We start from the raw sequence: 13,260 nt of genomic DNA, 5'->3' as shown, positions 1-13,260 counted from the left end.
TCTTAGCCCAATGATAATAATGTTGGAGTACTCACTTACAGATTTGTAAGTTTAAAAGCTTGTAATTTTTTTTTGTCCATTAGGTTTCTGATAATTTCCCATAGTAGACACAGAAGATGAACACAGTTGTATGACAGTGCTTTTATTTCCAGTAAGTACATCATCATCTGCTTTTAATTAATTTGTATAAATTTATATCTTATTTGTACACTAAAAGTACATTTCCAGGTCAATTTCTTCCCTATGTCACCCAGGAATATCTATTCAGTTAATTGTAAATAAGCTTAAAGAGAATGTAAACAAAAATTTATTGTGGGATGAGATCTCTGTATGCATATCCCAAATCAAAAATCAATACAAATGGACCTTTCTATCAGTAAGATTTATTTGCAAATTCCTAACTTCAATGTGATGTCAACTATTGTGAGAAGTACTAGAATAATTTAAATGTTGGGATTTTCTACTGATACAAATTGTACACATAAATTAATGTGAGAAATCTGGAAAATCCATATATAAATACAGGCAAACATAGATATACACAAGTAAGTAGATGGGTCTGAGCTTCCAAATTCAGTGAACAAAAAATAACATTTTTACTCTTGTCTTCTATATCTTCTGCCTAGGCTTATGTACAATTTTGATTATTCTGAAATTCAATTATTATTGTATTCTGGACTTCTTGCCTAATATACTTTAAACTACTTTACTTTTTACATTTAACCATTACTTGATTGGTACAAATTTCCTTTTTGTAATTACTTGTTATTACAGAATGCACTTCAGTGAATATTCTGTAACATAAATTTGGTTTATTGCAAGGTAAATGTTTAGAGTTTTAAAAAGCTAGTTAAAGGTATGTATGATTCCTATGTTGATATTCTGCAGTTGCCAGCTCCTAAAAATCATGTAAAGAAGGGTCTACTTTTCCAAGTAGTCACAATACTGGGTCCCTGCATCAGTTTCTTGAATCTGTCAGAAACAAACGGCAGTTAATTCCACACACTCCACCTTTCCACACACATCATGAAGTTTCACTAGAGGTGTAATTGCAAAACAAAACACATAAATTCCTCCCCACATGGAATCTGTAGAGTTCTTTGAAAGTTTTTCTTCTTAAAGAATTTTTTTCTGTTGTCATTTTGGTGAATTTCCTGATCAAATTATTTGCCAATTTTACTGTGGAATGTTTGGCTATTAATGATTTAGAAGATATGTATAGGGGTCTGTGTTGTGTCATAGCAGGTAAAGCCATTGCCTGACATGCCAGCATCCGTTATGGGCAGTGGTTCGAGTCCAGGCTGTTCTACTTCCAATCCAATTCCCTGCTAATAGCCTAGGAAAAACAGTGAAGATGGCCCAGGTGTTTGGCCCCCTTCCACCTATGTGGGAGAGCAGGATAAAGCTCCTGGCTCCTGGCGTTGGCCTGGCCTATCCCTGGCCATTGCAGTCATCTGGGGAGTAAACCAGCAGATAGGTCTCTGTCTTTCCTTCTCTCTCTGTAACTCAGATTTTTAAATAAATAAATAAATCTTATAAAAGTATGGGTATTAACTCTTTGCAACACACACATATATGCATATGTCTTCATACATATTCATACACATAATATATTCACACAATTGTATATATGTATATATACATAATTTATGATGATGTATACACATAATTCTACATGTATATAATATATACATATATTTATACTTTTTTCTTTAATAAGAAAACCACATCTGTCTACTGTCTGCCCTGGGCCTTTCACACTCCACTTATGTGTTTGTGCCTTCATGCACGTAACTTCCACAGCTGAGTAATTGAAGAAGGTTCTTGGGGAGGGCTTATCTTTGACGAGGTGAAGTTAGGTCTGGTGATGGAAGGATAACAAATGCACTATAGTGTGAGCTGAGGGAAAGGCCATCCCTGCAGAAGAAAAAACAGCACAAGAGACACCTGTCTTTCTATTCCTCACATTTGAAAGAAGGAGGCAGGCAGTAAACAGAGGAGTACAGGAGTAAAGAAAAGATGCATAGATTGTATTAGGAAAAAAAAAAAAAAACAGGAAGGGCTGAAGCTGAATAATTGCAGGTCCTGAAAAAACACTGAATTCAGGAGTATGTTCTTAGGAAAGATAGCTTTTTAAAATTTGGCCTGAGGGATGGAAAGGAGCAGACATAGTAATTAAAAAAATAAATAAATAACTGGTTTGAGTCCCCATGGTGACAAAGTACTTGGCATGCTCAAAGAGCTGTGACTGTCAGGACAGTGTGGTGCTGCCTGGGGCCTGCAGCAAACGCAGTGAGCCTGGACTGGGTCACTGAACAAAATCTGGAAGAACCTACCAGATAGTGTACAGAACATATTGTGTGTGATTCTGGACAAAATGGAAAAAAAATGAAAGTTTTTGAATTTATTTAACATGGCAGTTATTTGATATTATCTCCATTCAAAAATGATAGCTCTGACTACAAAAAGTGGGGTATCTGCCTCTATGTTTTTTATCTGAAACTTTCTTTCTCCAGCTATTTTCATCGCTCACACCTGAACCTCCTCAGAGGATACACTCAAACACCAAATTCCCAGTAAGTCTCTGTGTCCTCAGTTAAAGACTTACATTTCATAATTTCTTTTCTTTCCCCTTCCTTGTTTATTTCCCCCTTCTGACCACTTTTAACTATTTAAATCATACCTGTATATTTTACTGTGTTTCCCCTTTAGGGAATAAGCTTCATACATATGGGAATTTTTATCTTCTCTGTTCAATATTGTGCCTCCCATATCTAGAACATTGACAGGTTCGTACGGTATGTGTACAATAACTATATGTCTTTTTTAAATAGGCAAAGAATGTGAGCAGACATTTCTTTTTTTTTTTTTAAAGGTTTATTTATTTATTTATTTATTTAAAAGGCAGAGCTACAGAGAGAGAGAGAGATGGGGTGGGGGGTCTTCCATCTGCTGGTTCACTCACCAATTGGCCGTGACGGCTGGAGCTGTGCTGATCCAAAGTCAGGAGCCAGGAACTTCCTCTGGGTTGCCCACATGGGTGCAGGGGCCCATCTTCTACTGCTTTCCCAGGCCATAGCTGAGAGCTGGGATTGGAAGTAGAGCAGATGAGACTTGAACCAGTGCCCATATGGGATGCTGGCAATGCAGGTGGCGGCTTTACCCACTATGCCACAGTGCCGACCCCAATAACTACACTTATAATTAATAAACAATGTGCAAAATTCAAACCAGTAAAAATGGGTCAAATTACCCTCAGTTCATGGAAGGGATTTGGTTGACTTGGATTATAAAATGGAGGAATGGCGGTAAGTTCAAAGCAAAGAAATGAATGAATGGCTGGGATCAAGGATAATTGCTTGATTTGTGCTGATGTCACATTTCATTCAAAAAGGAAGCAAAGAGAAAGAAGGAAAGAAAGACTAAGAAAAGAAAACGATGTTGTATCAGTACTGCACTGTTTGTCCAATGCATGAAAAAAAGGTCTCCACCTTAAGTCACTACATTTTCCTGAGGGCTTTCTATAAGTTTATGCCTTCAGAGAATCTCCCTGAATTTAGAGAAGTTATGTTTACGAAAGACCTTGATCCATTCTTAAATGTCCATTGTTCATGTTAATTGTAATCAGTACTGTCAACTCTGAGAGACAGTAATATGTTACCTTTCATCTTTTAAATCCCATATAAAGAACACTTGTTTTCAAGGTGTTGAGGCAGTGAGCATTCCATGTTTTAGTTCTCAGCATCGGGCCCACTGAAGGGATTTTCCACAAAGGAAAAAGCAATTTTTCAACAAAAGAACTATTTTCTTTCAAGTTAAAATTCATTGTGGAAATGGGGAAATATGCCTCAGGAAAATATTAGGGCTTCTGTTTAGTTCTATTTTAGGCAGAAAATGTCTTTGTGGACTAATTATAGCCACTTACCATAATAGCTTTGCTTTCTATTTTATGCATGCCCTAAGTCATCACTTTTAAAAGGTGCATTTTTTTAATTAAGTGAAGTTAAGATGCACCTGTGGCTTAATGAGAAATATCTAATTATATTTACAAAATAGCCAACCATTTCCATGTTCTCTATCCTATTGTTAACCACTCTTCTCATTTCTATTACAAGTGGCATAATTGAGCAAAGTTCAGGAGGCCTCCTTTACTTCAAGAATAACATTGTAAATGGTCAGGTGGGTTAAAAGTACAACTTTTGTCATGATGACCCTGACTTAAATTCCATAAACCTTTTCCTGTTGAGCTATTGTACCGTGGGCTCTGTGGAGACAGCCACTACCTGAGCCTCTTGTCTCTTCTTCCTTTCAAGCACTCCAGCAGAATCTAGTATTGTCTATACTTTTGTACTTTCCACCAAATTGGCTTTTTTCTTTTACTCCTTGTTTTATATATATAATATACATATATTATATATAATATATATTAATCATTATCAATATCTTAGAATGTCTTTACACTAAACCCCTGCCCCTATCCTTCTTCTCATTTTTAAAATGATAATTTGTGCAACTTTGTTTTAAACTTCTCTGTCACTTTAAGTTAATGACATTTCAGTGCACACATATTTGGATCTAGCATCATACTCTCTACTTCTTTGATCTCAAGTACTTTTTCCCTACTCCTTAATTCAGGGCTCAATTTCATGTGGGCTGAAACATTATCCTTTCATTAGGCAAGAATCATTAAGTAGTAAACTAGGTATTTGCAAGTCTGAGAATGCATTTAATTTACTCTCAATATCGAATAATACTGTTTCTGGGTCTATAATCCTATGTGAAGGCTAGTACTTTATTCTATTGTAAAGATATTTTACAATGATCTTTTATATCTATATTGCTACCAACAGATCTGCTCCTTTATAAATAATGTATTTTCTCTCCTGGCGCTCTTTAAGAGTTTCTTATTTTTGTCTTTACTTCTTTATCGTTTCAATGTGCCTTGTCTAAATCTGAATGTGTTTTCTACTGCCATTCAGGACATAATATGCAACTTTAAAAATTCTCAGGTATTATTACTTTTTTAAAAAATTTTTTGACAGAGTTAGACAGTGAGAGAGACAGAGAGAGAGGGATAGTGAAAGAGAGACAGACAGAAAGGTCTTCCTTCCACTGGTTCACTCCCCTAATAGCCACCATGGCCAGCGCTGCACTGATCCAAAGCCAGGAGCCAGGTGCTTCCTCCTGGTCTCCCATGCAGGTGCAGGTACCCAAGCGCTTGGGCCATCCTCCACTGCCCTCTCGGGCCACAGAAGAGAGCTGGACTGGAAGAGGAGTAACCGGGACTAGTACCCGGTGCCCCAACTAGGACTAGAACACAGGGTGCTGGTGCCACAGGTGGAGGATTAGCCAAGTGAGCCATAGCGCTGGCCAGGTATTATTACTTTTAGCATTGACTCTTTTCTGTTTTGTCTATTCTTGCCTACACATATGTTGATGCTACTGAGAAGTATTTTGCTAATCCACTAATTTTCCCTGCTTTATTTGATCTATAAGCCATCAGCTTTCTATCTTTTTTTGGAAGAAGATTTATTTTATTTATTTGAATGGTGGAGTGATAGAAGAGTGGGAGAGATAGTGAAAGGAAGATTTTCCATCTGCGGGCTTATTCCCCAAATGGCTCCACTCTTGATTCCAGCTTTCTGCTAATGTACACCCTGGTGAAAGCAGCTGATAGCTCAAGTACTTTAGTCCCTGCCACTCATGTGGGAGGCCAGATCGGGTTCCTTATCCTTGGTCTTGGTCCAATCCAGATGTGGTTGTTGTGGACATTAGGGAAGTGAGCCAGTGCTGAAAGCTCTCCATCTCTCTTTGTCTCCATCTGTCTTTTTGACTTTCAAATAAATAAATAATAACCATAATAATAATAATAATTTTAAAGAAGAATGGGCATCACATGAGAGATTTTAAGCCAAGCTAAAGGAACAAGGAAGGTTAGTAAGGTTGCTGAAAAATAGACATTAGGTCAGAGAAGGAAGTAACTTATTGCAGAAAGTATTTCACTTCCAGAAAATCTTAGGATCAAAGAGTCACATGCAGTTTCAGCCTTGGTCTAAAACAAATGGCGCAGAGATTGGAGTTTGGGTCATATGGAATTTTGAGGTCTTGTAAGCACCTCAGACTTTGCTTTGAAACTTCAGAAGAGCCATGCTGAGAAAGAGTGACCATATTTTAAGATCATGAAATTTGTCTCTGGAGCAGGTATTTGACCTAGCAATTGGGATGTTGCTTGAAATGCCCACATACCATATCAGAATGTCTGCGCTACTCGTGGCTCTCATTGTGCAACCTGAGATGCAGCAAATGATAGTTTGAGTAATCGGAGGATCACTGGATAACCATGTGAAAGACCTGGTTTGGGTTCCTGGCTCCTGGCATCAGCCTAGTTCAGGCCCTGTGATTGCAAGTAGTTGAGGAGCGAACCAGCAAACAGATGAGTTTACTCTGTTTCCCTGAAACTACATAAGATTATCTGGCCTCCCACTCTAGTGGCAGGGAATAGGAAACAGCTAGGCTCTTTCAGAATTCTAACTGCTATTTCCTTCTTGTTTATCGGCATCCAAATAGTGAGAAGAGTCACATGCAGATATGAGGTTATCCCTCTCTGCACAGACTTCCCCTCAACATGCAGGCATTCTTGAAGTCCAAACTCCTTTTTTATGACTCTGACCCAATAAAATCAAGGCTTTCTTCTTAAATTACGGCCTTTCAGTGTTGCTGTCTTTTCCTTTAGTGGAAAGCTGAATAAACAAAGATTTCACCCTGCATAGTTTCCTTCTTTCAGAGTCGCATCGTTTCCAGACTCAGTCTGCATTTGGTCCCTTTCCAGTGCATTCAAGTTGTTGTTTTTAAAGAAATGTTCCTGGCCTTAAAATGTTAAGCCAGGAAAGTTATCTAGTACAAGATACATTGCTTTTACCAAAATCAGAAAATCCTTTAAATTTAAAATTTTTGCTTTGACTTTTAGTTCTTGAAGTTACATAGAATTGATAACTGCTTATGATAGAATACAGTGATCAAATTTAATATTTTCTATTCATAAAAATTGTCAAATACTAATTGTTGAATATACTAATAATTTTGTAATAATCTCTATGTCATATAGTATATGTGTGTGTGTGCGTGTACTATTTGTGTACTCTATACATTTTTTATTCTATGCTGCTATACTCAGTTGCTCACCAGTTAGGTACTGCTGCTCCAGTATCACAAATTTTAAATACCTTTGCTTTTAAAAGTATAATTGCTTATATGATAATTAAAGGACACAAAATATTCTTCTTCCTCAAGACTATCTTTCTGTTTGGGGGAAGTTGCTCTACCAGATTACCAGATGAATATCAAACTTTTATCATCATCCCCTAGAAATCAAAACCAACCAAACAAAAACATCCATTTATATGAACATGTAATAAATTATGAATTTGTGGAAAATGGTTTAATAGTACACTGAGCCTTGAAACTGAATTAGTTGAATTTTATCTAAGTATTTCAAATAAATACTAAAATTATGTCATACTTTGCCAAATCCATCTCATTACATTTATTTCTGAACATCTTATATGTGCTATAATATGACACAACAAATGCATTTGTCCAATTATATTTCTAGTTATTATTGATACAGAAAAAACAAATGGAATTATAAAATTTATTTAGATCTAGAGAAAACTCTACCTTCTCATCTTAGCTTTTGCTGTTTGCATGTCTATTCTTTTGTATTTTTTCCATGACCTGTCACATGGATTTTATCTGAAGTGAACTTATAACATACTTTTTGATTTGATAAAATTGCTCTGTTGTGCATCTTTCTATGCAGGCACGCCCTAGAGGGCACAGCAGAATGGAAGATGGAAAGGTAGGCTTCCTTCCTAAAGGGAAAGCTGCTAATGACTTAACAACTAAGCATTGTATTTTCTATAGCTTTTAGTGGAAATTATCATTTTATTAAATTTTTCTCTTATCTCTGTGTCTTAGAGATTTTAAAATTTTATGTGCCCTCATAGCATCGAATGAAATGACTATATTTTAATAATTTCTAAATGTAATGAATTATGTTAAAGTATTTTCTAAAACCAGTGAACATTTGTAATACTGGAAAATAGTCTGTTCACTGAGAATTATTTTTAAAATTATGACTGCATTTTATAAATTTAACTAAGATTTTCTTTTTTTTTCTTTCTTTTTTTTTAATGAATATAAATTTCCAAAGTACAGCTTATGGATTACAATGGCTTCCCCCCCATAACGTCCCTCCCACCCGCAGCCCTCCCCTCTCCCACTCCCTCTCCCTTTGCATACACATCAAGATTCATTTTCGATTCTCTTTACCTACAGAAGATCAGTTTAGCATATATTAAGTAAAGATTTCAACAGTTTGCTCCCACACAGAAACATAAAGTGAAAAATAATAGATGATTTTTTTTAAATGATGATGAAATCAGATCAGACCTATTGTCATGTTTAATCCCAGTGAGAGTCAAGTTGGGAATTGATAATTTCTTTTTTTTTTTTTACAGATTTTATTTTTTTTAAAGTTGTAGTCATTTATTTGGAAGGTGGAGTGACAGAAAGGAAAAGAGGGAGACAGAGAGGGACAACTTCCACCCACTGGTTCACTCCCCAAATGGTAGCAATGGGTTGGCCAAAGCTAACTCCAATGGGTCTCCCACATGAGTGGCAGGAGCCAAACACTCAGACCATCTTACACTGCTTTCCCAGGTGCATTAGCAGGGAGCTGCATGGAAAGTGAAGCAGTCAGGGCTTTAGTTGGCTCTCATAAGAGATGCAGGCATCACAGGCAGCCGCTTAACTCCCTGTACTACAACACCAGCCCCTTAAATAAGATTTTCAGGGCCATTTTTATAGAATGTTGGCCTTAACATTCTTTTTCGGGACACCATGACTTTTCATTTCAGTACCCATTTACATTTCAGCATTTAGCGGTTCTGACTGGAGAGTGGGAAAACGCAGCAGTGTGCAGGGAACCTAGCCCGCCAACCTCGGGGATCTGCCATGCACCCCGAGTTCTTTCTCAGTCCTTGCCGAACACCGAAAGAGGCCGCAGCACCAGCAGCAAGGTGCACGAATGGAAGGTTCTTTTTGTTACAGTTGTCTGATTCCAAACCAGACCCAACGCACTGCGAGGACAAGTGACCAAGCGACAGCCTGTTTAAAACGTCTTCAATGCTGAAAACCAAAACAATTACAGGAAAGGAGAACAATTCAGAGAGCTCCTGTGTGCACAAGGGTCTCCCAGCAGCCTTTCCCCAGGTTGAATGACCAGAGACTTGGAAAGCTGGCAGATCTGAGCTACCATGCTGATGCCGTTCTGGTCACTCTATCAGACCCTGGGCTGCAAGAACACATCAGCGGCTGAAGAGACGCGGAGAGGGAGTGAATGTGGTTCCCAGACTCCACCAAAGAGGTGGGAGACTCTCCATCCTTCGCTGATGGCTTCTGGCCAAAGCAAGGAAGTGCACGGGGATGCTGGGTGGTGACAACTGGGAGTGGAGGAGGGGGGACGTGAAGATGGCTTGGAGCGGGCATCATTTAAGACTCAAAAAAAATCCGGGTGCAGACAAAGCACCCCAATACCCAACAGTAGTCCCACAGGCTGCCACCTGAAACCTTCACCTCCATTCTAAGGAGGCACCTTAAGCTGGAGGGCTGATGTGGGTTGGGGGCAGGGTAGAAAGCAAAGACCCAGGCCAGGTTATCAGCAGCAAGCTGCCTGTGTGATGTGTCTTTTCATGCTTCAGTTGACTGTGTCCCACCCGTGATGATGGGAATCAATTTAAATATGAATTCTTGGTCGTGGAAGTGTGCACAGTGGTTACACGTGAGAAGATGATGTAATAGCACAACTTACATATTTCAAATGGACAAAAAGCATTAGTGTCGCTTACAGAATCTTCAGATAAATGGGAGTTCCACTTCCAGTACTTTGAGGTCGCTAAGATGAACCTAGAGAATTTACTGCTGTGGAAATTGAAGACTGATCAAACCGCATAGCAAGGTGGCGGGCAGGGCCTGTGCCTGGCCTCTCTGGTTAGTTACTGTAGCACTGTCCTTAGGGTGGCTGAGGGAGCTTTGTATTCTCTTAAGATGTCAGCAGGTGCCGCAGCTCTCACAGCAGACTTTGATGCTGTATGAGTTCTGCCGTTTTGCTAGTACTGATACGGCTCTTGGATCCATCACTCCCTTAGAACTGTTAACTCCCTTCATACTAACTTTTCTACAAATCATACAAAGGGAGGGGGTGTTTCTGGATATTTAAGTCCACATTCTATTTTAAGGCTGTATATTTGGGTTTTGTAAATTGTTCTTGGAAGCCTAGTTATCACCTCTGTCCATCTTGTAAGTATCATATCTCCCTCATCTGCTAGATCACAGCTAAGTTTGCCATCTCCTACTCTTTTCTGACTGTCTTTGAATCCTTCCAACAGTGAGAAATTGCAAGGGACATTTACCCTTGAGTGGTAACTGCCATCTTGCATTGTTCTTTAAGACATTTTAATCAAATATGTTTCTTGCATAGTTTTATATCATAATTATAATTAGTCTAAGAATAATTTAGTGTTGTACCTAATTTTCTTTACAAAAAGAAAATCGTATAAATTTGGAACATTGTTTTGAATATTTGGTTATAAATCACTTATAATGACATTTGCTCTTTTGTGAGAATAGAATTTTTTAAGACAAGTTCACGTTTTTCAATTTTTATTTAACTTTATTACACTTTTAGATAGAATTGATGCATTTCCCTGAGAAAATTATCCAGATCATCTGAGTTTTCCTGTGTTAGTATCATGAATTTACAATAATCTATTTGCATATCATTCTCTATAATACATATCCATACATATGATTGATATTTACTATTGTGCCATTTCTCAATTTTTCCTTTTAGTCCAGCCAGTGTTTGCTACTGCAATGTATGCTTTTTTTTTTTTTTCAAAAAACTATCCTTTACTTTGATACTATAGGATTTTGTTTGTTTGGTTCTTATTGTATTAATTATTATTCTTATTTTTAACATTACATTATTATGACATATTGAATGAAGGTATAATTATCTTTTTGGCAAGTGAGTGAATAATGCGATGAATGCAGCCAAACCCTGGGATTGATAACATGAGAAATAAACTCAGGATTTCACAGGAATTCAGAAAATTTTCCACCTTTTTCAGCAGAGAAAAATAGATATCTATAAATTAGCATGGAAATATGACAGTCTATAAAAATCCACATGAGAGATTTTATTTACAGGTATGCATTTATATTATAATAAATAAAAAATGTCTTATAGATTATTTTAAATTGTAAGAATGATAAAGGGATTTTGGAAAAAAAAATGAAAGTTTTGTGTGAGCATTATGACACAGTGTGTTAAGTGCCATTTTGGATGCCTGCTTCCTGTATCAGAGTGCCAATTGTTCTGCTTTTGTTCCAGCTTTCTGTTAATGCATCCTGGGAAACAGTAGATATTAGCTCACGTGCTTAGGACCTCATCAACCACACTGGAAAGATGGACATAGTTCTGGGCTCCTAGCATGGCCTGATGTAGGCCTTATTCTTGTGGGCATATGGGTAGTGAATCAGCACATGGAAGATCTCTCTCTCAAAATAAATTTACCAAAACATCTGTATTTTTCATAGTTGGTGTTGACACAGTAATGGAACAAAAGTTCAGTGGAACAAGAAAAATTTAACCCAAAATAGATACAGATATAGACAAGGATTATTATGAGATAAAGGTGATGTTAGTAATCAAATGAGATGAATATGATGAATATATGGTTTTTGTTCATTTGTTTGTTTTACAGGCAGAGTGGACAGTGAGAGAGAGAGACAGAGAGAAAGATCTTCCTTTTTCCATTGGTTCACCCCCTAATGGCCGCTGCAGTCAGCGCACTGCGGCTAGTGCACCGCGCTGATCCAAAGCCAGGAGCCAGGTACTTCTCCTGGTCTCCTGTGCGGGTGCAGGGCCCAGGGACTTGTGCCATCCTCCACTGCCTTCCCAGGCCACAGCAGAGAGCTGGCCTGGAAGAGGAGCAACCGGGACAGAATCCGGCGCCCTGACTGGGACTAGAACCCCGGGGTGCTGGCGCTGCAGGTGGAGGATTAGCCTATTGAGCCGCGGTACTGGCCAAATATATGTTTTAATTAATTGTTCTTGGTGGGGCCTGTGATACTGCACTGTGGGGTAAACTGATCATAATGCTGGCTTCCTATATTGGAGTGTTAGTTCAAATCCCAACTATTCCGCATTTACCAGCTACCTGCTAATGTGCCTGGGAAGTGAAAAGAAGATGGCTCAAGTACTTTGGTTCCTGCCATCAAGGTGGGACAAATGGCATTCCTGGCTCCTGGCTAAGGCCTGGCCCAGACCTGGTGGTTGTGGCCATTTAAGGAATGAACCAGTGGTTAGAAGACTGATCTCTCTCTCTCTCTCTCTCTCTCTCTCTCTCTCTGTCACCCTGCCATTCAAATGGATTTTAGTAGATTAAAATAAATAAATATTCTTGGGGCAACTGATATTCTATTTAAGATACACACATAAGGATCTTCAAAAAGTTAATGGAAAATGCATATAATGAAAAAGTTATAAATTTTGAAACTATTTTGCATGAAATCAAACTAATACTAACATTTTATAACATGTCTAAATAGGATCTAGTTTGAGGAACTAAGAAGAATAAGAATTCAGCTGAAAAAGACTCCTTCAGAGTAATGCGAATTCTGCTAAAATTTAGTAAGAGTAAACATTAAATTTGTGGTGATGCTTGAGTAGAAGGATGGTGAAAATATTGATGCTTTCTGAAAATTTCATGAGAGCAAAACTCCAAAAGGATTGGCAGTTTACAAATGGATAATTCGTTTTAAGAACTATTGAAACAACATTGAAGATCAAGCTTGGAGCAGCATACTATCCATATCAATTAGTGAGGAAAAAGTTAGTCTTTTCATATGCTAGTTGAAGAGTTTAAAAGAAGCAACAATAGTCAACACCATAAACTTCCCAATTCTTACTTACAATTAAAGTGGAGCTTACTTTTTTCTGAATGGGGACTAAAATCTTTGTAGTCAATGAATATAATGAATAAATAGGAAAAAGATGCTTTAGAGTATAACTAGAAGCAGATACTTCAAATTTCTTGCTCCTATGCTACTCTATCAGGAAAAATTACCTAAAGACTCAATTCATTATTAATGCTAAAAATCATATTAATGTTTAACAAATGTTAATGTATATTT

General features: G+C 37.7%; 1 pseudogene; it reads right to left on the bottom strand.

Moving 5' to 3' along the window:
* Positions 1 to 10,051: 10,051 nt before the first annotated feature.
* LOC108177259 (ubiquitin-conjugating enzyme E2 variant 1-like) lies at positions 10,052 to 12,410 on the bottom strand (annotated as a pseudogene).
* Positions 12,411 to 13,260: the final 850 nt, after the last annotated feature.

Source organism: Oryctolagus cuniculus, chromosome 14 (genome assembly GCF_051225735.1).
Source record: "Oryctolagus cuniculus isolate XC-2025 breed Fujian yellow rabbit chromosome 14, ASM5122573v1, whole genome shotgun sequence".
Lineage (NCBI taxonomy): Eukaryota > Metazoa > Chordata > Mammalia > Lagomorpha > Leporidae > Oryctolagus > Oryctolagus cuniculus.
Note: the sequence above shows the minus strand (reverse complement) of the source record. Positions and strands in the feature narration are given on the sequence as shown.